This window comes from Zea mays, chromosome 1, assembly GCF_902167145.1.
Source record: "Zea mays cultivar B73 chromosome 1, Zm-B73-REFERENCE-NAM-5.0, whole genome shotgun sequence".
NCBI classification, from domain to species: domain Eukaryota; kingdom Viridiplantae; phylum Streptophyta; class Magnoliopsida; order Poales; family Poaceae; genus Zea; species Zea mays.
Window position 1 is genome coordinate 80607762 of NC_050096.1, and position 9829 is coordinate 80617590.

The following is a 9829-nucleotide window of genomic DNA, read 5'->3' on the forward strand; positions in this document are numbered from 1 at the left end:
GGAGGAGGTGCCTTGCTCGATGATTTTCTTTGAGACTTTGATCATTAGCTCAAAGCTCACAAACTTCCCTATGACTTCCTCGGGAGACATTAGCTTGTATCTAGGATCACCTCGAATTAATTGAACTTGCGTAGGGTTAAGAAAAACGAGGGATCTTAGAATAACCTTGACCATCTCATGGTCATCCCATTTGGTGCTCCCGAGGTTGCGCACTTGGTTCACCAAGGTCTTCAAGCGGTTGTACATGGCTTGCGGATCCTCTCCTTGGTGAAGCATGAAGCGACCGAGCTCCCCCTCGATCGTCTCCCGCTTGGTGATCTTGGTCACCTCGTCTCCTTCGTGCGCGGTCTTGAGCACGTCCCAAATTTCCTTTGCACTCTTCAACCCTTGCACCTTATTATACTCCTCTCGACTTAGAGAGGCGAGGAGTATAGTAGTGGCTTGGGAGTTGAAGTGATGAATTTGGGCCACTTCATCCGAATCATAGTCTTCATCCCCTATGGATGGTACCTGTACACCAAACTCAACAACGTTCCAAATGCTTGTGTGGAGTGAGGTTAGATGGTGCCTCATTTTGTCACTCCACATATTGTAATCTTCACCGTCGAAAACCGGTGGTTTGCCTAGTGGAACGGAAAGTAAAGGAGTACGCTTTGAAATACGAGGGTAGCGTAGGGGAATCTTACTATACTTCTTGCGCTCATGGCGCTTAGAAGTTATGGATGGCGCGTCGGAGCCGGAGGTGGATGGCGATGAAGAATCGGTCTCGTAGTAGACCACTTTCCTCATCTTCTTTTTCTTGTCGCCACTCCGATGCGACTTGTGGGAAGAGGATTCCTTCTCCTTCCCTTTGTTGCGGGACTCTCCCGATGGAGCCTTCCCGTGGCTTGTAGCGGGCTTGTCGCCAGTAACCATCTCCTTCTTGGCTTGATCTCCCGACATCACTTCGAGCGGTTAGGCTCCAATGAAGTACCGGGCTCTGATACCAATTGAAAGTCGCCTAGAGGGGGGTGAATAGGGTGAATCTGAAATTTACAAAGTTAATCACAACTACAAGCCGGGTTAGCGTTAGAAATACAAGCGAGTCCGAGAGAGAGGGTGAAAAACAAATCGCAAGCAAATAAAGAGTGAGACACAAGGATTTGTTTTACCGAGGTTCGGTTCTTGCAAACCTACTCCCCGTTGAGGTGGTCACAAAGTTCGGGTCTCTTTCAACCCTTTCCCTCTCTCAAACGATCACTTAGATCGAGTGAGCTTCTCTTCTCAATCACATGGGACACTAAGTCCCCACAAGGACCACCACACAATTGGTGTCTCTTGCCTTGGTTACAATTGAGTGAATCACAAGAAGAATGAGAAAGAAAAGAAGCAATCCAAGCGCAAGAGCTCAAATGAACACAAATGTCGCTCTCTCTAGTCACTATTTGATTTGGAGTGATTCCGGACTTAGGAGAGGATTTGATCTCTTTGGTTGTGTCTAGAATTGAATGCTATAGCTCTTGTAATGTGTTGGAAGGTGGAAAACTTGGATGCAATGAATGGTGGGGTGGTTGGAGTATTTATAGTCCCAACCACCAAACTAGCCGTTTGGTGGAGGCTGCTGTCGCATGGCGCACCGGACAGTCTGGTGCGCCAGCCACGTCACCCGGCCGTTAGGGTTCGACCGTTGGAGCTCTGACAGGTGGGGTCTTCTAGCTGTCCGGTGGTGCACCGGACAAGTCCTGTAGACTGTCCGGTGCGCTTGCTGCGCGTGCTCTGACCTCTACGCGTGCAGGCGCGCATTAAATGCGTTGCAGTCGACCGTTGCGCGCGATGTAGCCGTTGCTCCGCTGACACACCGGACAGTCCGGTGAATTATAGCGGAGCGCCCTCTGATTTTCCTGAAGGTAGCGAGTTCAGCGTCGAGTTCCCTGGTGCACAGGACACTGTCCGGTGGCACACCGGACAGTCCGATGCGCCAGACCAGGGCACACTTCGGTTGTCTTTTGCTCTCTTTGTTTGAACCCTTTCTTGGTCATTTTATTGGTCTATTGTGAACCTTTGGCACCTGTAAAACTTATAATCTAGAGCAAACTAGTTAGTCCAATTATTTGTGTTGGGCAATTCAACCACCAAAATCAATTTGGAAAAGGTGTAAGGCTATTTCCCTTTCATCCCCTCCCTTTCTCTCTCTTAAGCAGCCCCGGCCGTCGCGTATCCAGGCGCCAGCGACCGACCCGACCACGCCCAGCCATGCACAGCCCGAGCCCCGACGCGCCGTGCCCTGCCCCTGCACCGAGGACCCCGACCGCGCCAAGCAGCGCCCAGGAAACCCGATACCACGCGAACCCGACACCGCGCCCAAGGACGCCGCCCGTGCCCGACGCTTCAGCCGCCAGGAACCGAGCAGCCCGACACCGCGCGCCCCCGAAGCCCTGCGTCCGTTCGTCTTCGCGTTATGGAGCTTCACTGCGACCATTACTCCCTTCCCACGTTCGTCCCCATTGATGAATGCCATCAATGGCGCCTTGAAGACCTTGGCCACCGTTCTTCCCACCTCGGTCGATCCTTCCTCTCCCCTATTGTCGGTGTTTCGAAACCCAGGGGGTCCCTGGACCGACGAGTAAATTGTCGCCGCGTGCCCCAGCCCAGATGGGTCGGCGCGAGGCGGAACGCGAAGGGGGGAAGAAAGCAGCCGGAGGGAGACAGGCGTGGGAGGTGGAACCCGCGGCCTTCGTGTTAGCCCCGCGCCTAGGTCGGGTGCGCTTGCAGTAGGGGGTTACAAGCGTCCACGCGGGAGGGAGCGAGCGGCCTTGCGCGAGCGCCGTCCCGTCCTTCCCCGCGCGACCAACCCTCTGTAAGAGGGCCCTGGTCCTCCATTTTATAGGCGTAAGGAGAGGATCCAGGTGTACAATGGGGAGTGTAGCAATGTGCTAACGTGTCTAGCGGTGGAGAGCTAGCGCCCTAAGTACATGCCATCGTGGCAGCCGGAGAGGTCTTGGCACCCAGTTCGCGTGGTGTCGTGGTTGTCGGAGGAGCGCTGGAGCCTGGCGGAAGGACAGCTGTCGGGGCTATCGAGTCCTTGCTGACGTCCTCTTGCTTTCGTAAGGGGGCTGAGAGCCGCCGTCGTCACAGGGCATGCGGGGCGCCATCATTACTCGTATGGTGGAGCGAGCCAGATGGGACATCGGTCTTGTTCCCCGCAGCCTGAGTCAGCTCGGGGTAGGGTAATGATGGCGCTTCCTGTTGACGTGGTCGGTCCGTGCCCTAGGTTGGGCGAGGTGGAGGCTCCTCCGAGGTCGAGGTCGAGTCTGTCTTCCGAGGTCGAGGTCGAGTCCGAGCCCCCGGGTCGGGCAAAGCGGAGTTCGTCGTCCTTCGGGGCTGAGCCTGAGTCCGAGCCCTGGGGTCGGGCGAGGCGGAGTTCGTCGTCTTCCGGGGCCGAGCCCGAGTCCGAGCCCTGGGGTCGGGCGGAGCGGAGTTCGCCGTCTTCCGGGGCTGAGCCCGAGTCCGAGCCCTGGGGTCGGGCGGAGCGGAGTTCGCCGTCTTCCGGGGCTGAGCCCGAGTCCGATCCCTGGGGTCGGGCGGAGCGGAGTTCGCCGTCTTCCGGGGCTGAGCCCGAGTCCAAGCCCTGGGGTTGGGCAGAGCGGAGTTCGCCGTCTTCCGGGGCTGAGCCCGAGTCCGAGCCCTGGGGTCGGGCGGAGCGGAGTTTCCTATGACGCCTGAGACCGGACTTAGCTGCTGTCAGCCTCACTCTGTCGAGTGGCTCAGCAGTTGGAGCGGCGCAGGCGGCGCTGTCCTCTTGTCAGACCGGTCAGTGGAGCGGCGAAGTGACTGCAGTCACTTTGGCCCTGTCGACTGGAGGGCGTGCGTCAGGATAAAGGTGTCAGGCCACCTTTGCATTAAATGCCCCTGCGATTTGGTCGGCTGGTGTGGCGATTTGGCCAAGGTTGCTTCTTGGTGAAGACTGGGCCTCGGGCGAGCCGAAGGTGTGTCCATTGCTGGAGGGGGGCCTCGGGCGAGACGTAGGTCCTCCGGGGTCGGCTGCCCTTGCCCGAGGCTGGGCTCGGGCGAGGCGTGATCGCGTCTCTCGAATGGACCGATCCTTGACTTAATCGCACCCATCAGGCCTTTGCAGCTTTGTGCTGATGGGGGTTACCGGCTGAGATTTAGGAGCCTTGAGGGTACCCCTAATTATGGTCCCCGACAGTAGCCCCCGAGCCTCGAAGGGAGTATTAATACTCGCTTGGAGGCTTTTGCCGCACTTTTTTGCAAGGGGACCAGCCTTTTCTTGGTTGCATTTTGTTCCGGTGGGTGCACGCGAGCGCACCCGCCGGTTGTAGCCCCCGAGGCCTCGGAGGAGTAGTTTTACTCCTTCGAGGTCTTAGTGCGTTTCGCAATACTTCGACTGGTCTGGTTGTTCCCTCATGCGAACTAGCCGTAGCCCAGGTGCACGGTCGGGTCCCAAGTTCTCGGGCTGGTATGTTGACGCTATCAACGGGTCGACCGGAGCCGGGTTTGCGAGAGCAGCCCCCGAGCCTCTGCACAGGGCGAGAGGACGGTCAAGGACAGACTCGACTTTTTTACATACGCCCCTGTGTCACCTTTCTGCAAGGAGGAGGGGGAAAAGCGCCATGTTGCCCTCGGAGGGCGTCGAACATGGTGTTTTCGGTGAGCTGCTGGCGGCTAATCCGAGCGGACGCTCGTGCCCCATTTGTTAGGGGTCGGCTAGAGGCCCAGAGGCGCGCTCCAAAAGTACCTGCGGGTGATCTGCCGGACCCGGTCCCCTTTGACGGGGTCCGAGGGCTCGATGCCTCCCTCTGATGGGATTCCGTTACAAGATCGTTCCCGCTGGTCTCGGAAATGTCCTAGGGTACCTCGGGAGCGTAGCCCGAGCCTTGGTTATGTATCGAACGTACCCAGGGTCATCCCTCGCTCTGTGTCTGAGGCGACTGTGAACCCTTCGAGGGCCAGCCTACGAACCCCTGATCAGTAGTGGGCGCGGAGCCCGAGTGGACTGAGGCGGCCGTTGAACCCTTCCGAGGGGCCAGCCATCGAACCTCTGACCAGTAGTGGGCGCAGAACCCAATCGCTCTGAGGCGGCCGTTGAACCCCTCCGAGGGGCCAGCCTTTGAACCTCTGATCAGTAGGGAGGCTCGGGGTCTGTTTCCTTCACGGAGAAGGATCCTTTTCGGGGTATCCCCCTTTCCTGGTCCCTGTTGTAAGAGAGAGAAAGAGGAAAAGGATACGAAATCGAATGACGTGGCATACCTTTTTTGACGCGGTCATTATGGCGAAGGCGAAGCGTCGCTTGCTTCTCCTGCCTGAGGCGCCGCCTGTCCCGCCGCGGAGTTAATGCGACGGGGCTAGTGGTTCGCGAGGCGGTCGTCGCGAGTGTGCGAGCCGTTCGAGGAACGGATCACGGGCGCGCCGTCTTCACGCCGTGAGAGAGGGTTCCCTCGCTGCCCCTGGATGGGACGTAAGCTTGGCTGACGACGTGACCGCTGCTCCTGCCCGCCTGCCACCGCCGTTACTGCCGGCCCATTTTTGACCATATTTGACCATCGCGCCTGGCTGGCACTGCTGGGTCACACGCAGGGTTGCCTCGAGTCGCGGCATTGGCTCAGCAGTCGAGGAGGCGCGGTAGTGGCGCGAGTGGCGGTGCAGTTGCTCGCACGCAGCAACCGGCGCGCCGGTTGCATGACGTGTGGGCCTAGGCTTCCATGCTGGGCGTGTTGGAGTCGAAGGGGCGTGCCCACTTGGCGCGGTTGCATGCCGACTGCATGGCTGTCCACCCTTTCACCCGCTGGTCTGGGCGAAAGTGGAGGGATGCTTGTAACCGCTGGGCAGTTGCATGCCCTGCGCGCGGCGGTTTGGCTCCTTCTGCCCTTGACCAGCTTGTATGACGCGTGGGGCCCAGCCCCCGTGCCGTAGGGGGAGGACCTTGGAGCGTGTTGGAGAAGACTCAGCCCACGACGGCTGAGGACGCAAGTGGGGAGAGTTGCCTTTAAAAGGAGGGTGACCCCCTTGAAAGACGACCATGTCTTCGCGCTCCCTTATGCATCGTGTCTTTCCACCTTCCGAGCCCCAGGTTGGGGGACGCCCGCAATCCTTCCGTCTTATCGTCGGAGGAGTGCAACTTCATGGAAGTTGGTACCTTTCAGCCATCGTTCGGCTTCAAGGATTTTCATCATGCAGCCCGGCTGCATCCCCTCGCCGGTGGTCACCCAAGACGGTGACCTCCAGCTTGATGGTGGGGAGAAGTGAACCGGGCTGCGGCCTCTACCCCTCCCTCAGCTTCAAGGATCTTCATCATTAGTGCTGGGGAGGGGAGTGTGCCGAGTTGGGGTCGGTCCCTGCACGGGCGGCGGCCCGCTCCTTCCCTCAGTGATCGGGTGGAAGGGCGTTCGCCATTCGTGGCGTCGGCAGCTGCCGCGTGCCCGGCTCTCTGAGCCGAGTGGCTTCAGAGCTGCTCCCGGCGCCACCTTCCGCCACGGTAGCCGGAAGAGGTTCTTCCGCCAGCGAGCTAGTCGGTGCCGCCCACGGACTGACCTCCAACTCTACAGCCTTCTGCCCGTTCTTGCCTCTCGAGTTGGGGGCATGGGTGAGGGCCTCATGGCAGCAGCATCCGCCCTGAGGTCATCGCTGCTGCTGTTCGGCCCTCCGGAGCAGAAGTCGTTGTCGTCGCCGCTGCTGGGGCGGGCGACGACGAGCCGTTCGTCGGTCTTCTGTTGCTCCGCAGGCCCCCCAATCGTGTGGGGTTGTTCGTACCTGCAGAGGTGGAACCGGAGTTCTGTTTGTAATGGCACTTTAAGTGCCGGTGTCTTGTTCATTGTGGCTGTCGGGGCCTGAACATGTATGTATTTTCGGCGCGGAGCCGTGTTTTTTCTTCATTTCGAGCACTAAGACTCGCCTGTTGGTTATCCGAACCGCTTCACCAAGCGTGAGTCGCCTCGTGCGAAGGTGACGAGTGAGGTATCCATATCCCGGAGGCGTAGGAGTCCCTCGGCTCGGTCGGCCTTGCTGTCCGAGGCTTCTCTTGCTTAGTTAAAGGAACCCCTCGGCCGCTCTTTGATGAGCCGAAGCCGGAGGTAGCGGTGTCAGCACGGACAGAGGCAGAGTTGGCTTCAAAAAGAAGATGTGGTCGGCCGGAGCCCGGCCGGGTCGTCTACTGGCGGAACCGACGCCGGAGTTGAGTTGCCGAGGCCTCAAGCCGGGCTGACGTCTTCGGGGGTCAGCTGGCCGAGGCCTCGGGGTGGCCGGCCGAGCCGTCTGCTCGAGCCGGATTCTTGGAGGAGACCCTGGCGGCGATGGCCCGGGTGTGGTGCCGATGTCGTCCTTCAGAGTGGAGATCCTCCGACCACGTCGCCGTCCGAGGCTAGGTCAGACCCCACCGAAGGTGTATTTGACGCCGAGGGTGTTGCCGCCCCCTTCAACTGTCGACGTCCGAGCCTGCTGGATCGGGTTGTCTTGTAGTGTGTGTATGTTTTCTGCGGCCGCCGAGGCCCAAACACACTGTCGTCGTGTTGTAAAGTTGCGTTTCTTTTCCTCCTGTTTCGAGTATCCGGACTTATTTGTCGGTAACAAAATTGTTTGTGCGGGCAAGAGTTGCTTTTCACGGAAGGTGATGAGTGAGGTATCCGTATCCCGGAGGCGTAGGAATCCCTCGGCTCGGTCGGCCTTGCCGCTTACGCGCACTCTTACTCGTCCATAGGGTTCTGTCACCGACGCAGTCGAGAAGACCCGAAAATCGTTCCGGCAGAGGAGCTTTCGAGCGTGAAGACTTGTTCGGTCCGCGGAATCACTTATCCGAGCGCGAGTTACTTATCGCAGAAGGTGATGAGTGAGGTATCCGTATCCCGGAGGCGTAGGAGTCCCTCGGCTCGGTCAGCCTTGGCTGCTTACGTGTACTCCGTCGTTTTCAGGATCCACTTTCGAAGTAGTCGAAAAGCACAAAAGGCATTCTGGCAGGAAAGATTTTTCTTTTTTCAAGGAAAATTTCGACGCAGAGGGGGTTGCCCCCTTCTTGCCCCCGAGGGAGGGTCGGGCTTTGCCGAGGCAAGGCTGACCCTTCCTTGACGACCAGACTTTGTGTGTGAACGAGGTATACGAACAACTTGAAAGCATCTTAAGGGTAGAAGCGACGTAGCTGTTGGATGTTCCAAGCGTTGCTGTAGACCTCGCCTTGACTGTTGGCCAGCTTGTATGTTCCGGGCTTCAGAACCTTGGCGATGACGAACGGCCCTTCCCAGGGAGGCGTAAGTTTGTGCTGCCCTCGAGCATCTTGTCGCAGCCGAAGCACCAGGTCGCCCACCTGGAGGTCTCGGGACCGAACCCCTCGAGCGTGGTAGCGTCGCAGGGACTGCTGGTACCGCGCCGAGTGTAGTAAGGCCATGTCCCGAGCCTCCTCCAGCTGGTCCAGTGAGTCTTCTCGATTAGCTCGATTGCTTCGGTCGGCGTAGGCCTTCGTCCTCGGGGAACCGTATTCTAAGTCTGTGGGCAAGATGGCCTCGGCCCCATAGTCTAGAAAGAACGGTGTGAAGCCCGTGGCTCGGCTCGGCGTTGTCCTCAGACTCCAGACCACCAAGGGGAGTTCCATCATCCACCGCTTGCCGAACTTGTTGAGGTCGTTGTAGATCCGCGGCTTGAGTCCTTGTAGAATCATGCCGTTGGCACGTTCTACCTGCCCATTCGTCATGGGGTGAGCCACGACGGCCCAGTCCACCCGGATATGGTGATCCTCGCAGAAGTCCAGGAACTTTCTGCCGGTGAACTGGGTGCCGTTGTCGGTGATGATGGAGTTCGGGACCCCAAAGCGATGGATGATGTTGGTGAAGAACGCCACCGCCTGTTCGGACCTGATGCTGTTTAGGGGTCGGACCTCGATCCACTTGGAGAATTTGTCGATGGCGACCAGCAGGTGCGTGTAGCCCCCGGGTGCCTTCTGCAAAGGGCCGACGAGGTCCAGACCCCACACAACAAACGACCAGGTGATGGGTATGGTCTGCATAGCCTGAGCGGGCAGGTGGGTCTGCCTTGCTTAGAACTGACACCCTTCGCAGGTGCGGACAATTCTAGTGGCGTCGGCCACCGCCGTCGGCCAGTAGAATCCTTATCGGAAGGCGTTTCCAACAAGGGTTCGGGGTGCTGCGTGATGGCTGCAAGCCCCCGAGTGTATCTCTTGTAAGAGCTCCTGACCTTCGGCGATGGAAATGCATCGCTGGAGGATGCCCGAGGGGCTGCGGTAGTAGAGCTCCTTCCCATCTCCCAGCAAGACAAAGGACTTGGCGCGCCACGCCACCCGCCGAGCCTCGGCTTGGTCGAGGGGCAGCTCTCCTCGGTGGAGATATTGCAGGTACGGGGTCTGCCAGTTTTGATAGGCGCGACCTCGCTCGGCTCCCCCTCGATGCGCAGTGCCTCACCCTCGGGGGCCGAGGGTACCTCAAGCCGAGCCGAGGGTACCTCAGACCGTGCCGAGGGTACCTCGGACTGAGCCAAGGGTACCTCGGACTGAGCCGAGGGTGTCTCGGGCTCGGGCGTGTCGTCGGTCTTGACAGAGGGTTGATGCAGGTCTCAGGAGAATACGTCCGGGGGAACCGTCGTTCGCCCCGAGGCTATTTTAGCCAGCTCGTCCGCAGTCTCGTTGTAGCGTCGGGCGATGTGGTTGAGCTCGAGCCTGTAGAACTTGTCTTCCAGGCGCCGAACCTCATCGCAGTAGGCTTCCATCTTCGGGTCGCGGCAGTGGGAGTTCTTCATGACTTGGTCGATGACGAGCTGCGAGTCACCGCGAGCGTCGAGGCGTCGGACCCCTAGCTCGAGGGCGATTCGCAACCCGTTTACTAGAGCCTCGTAC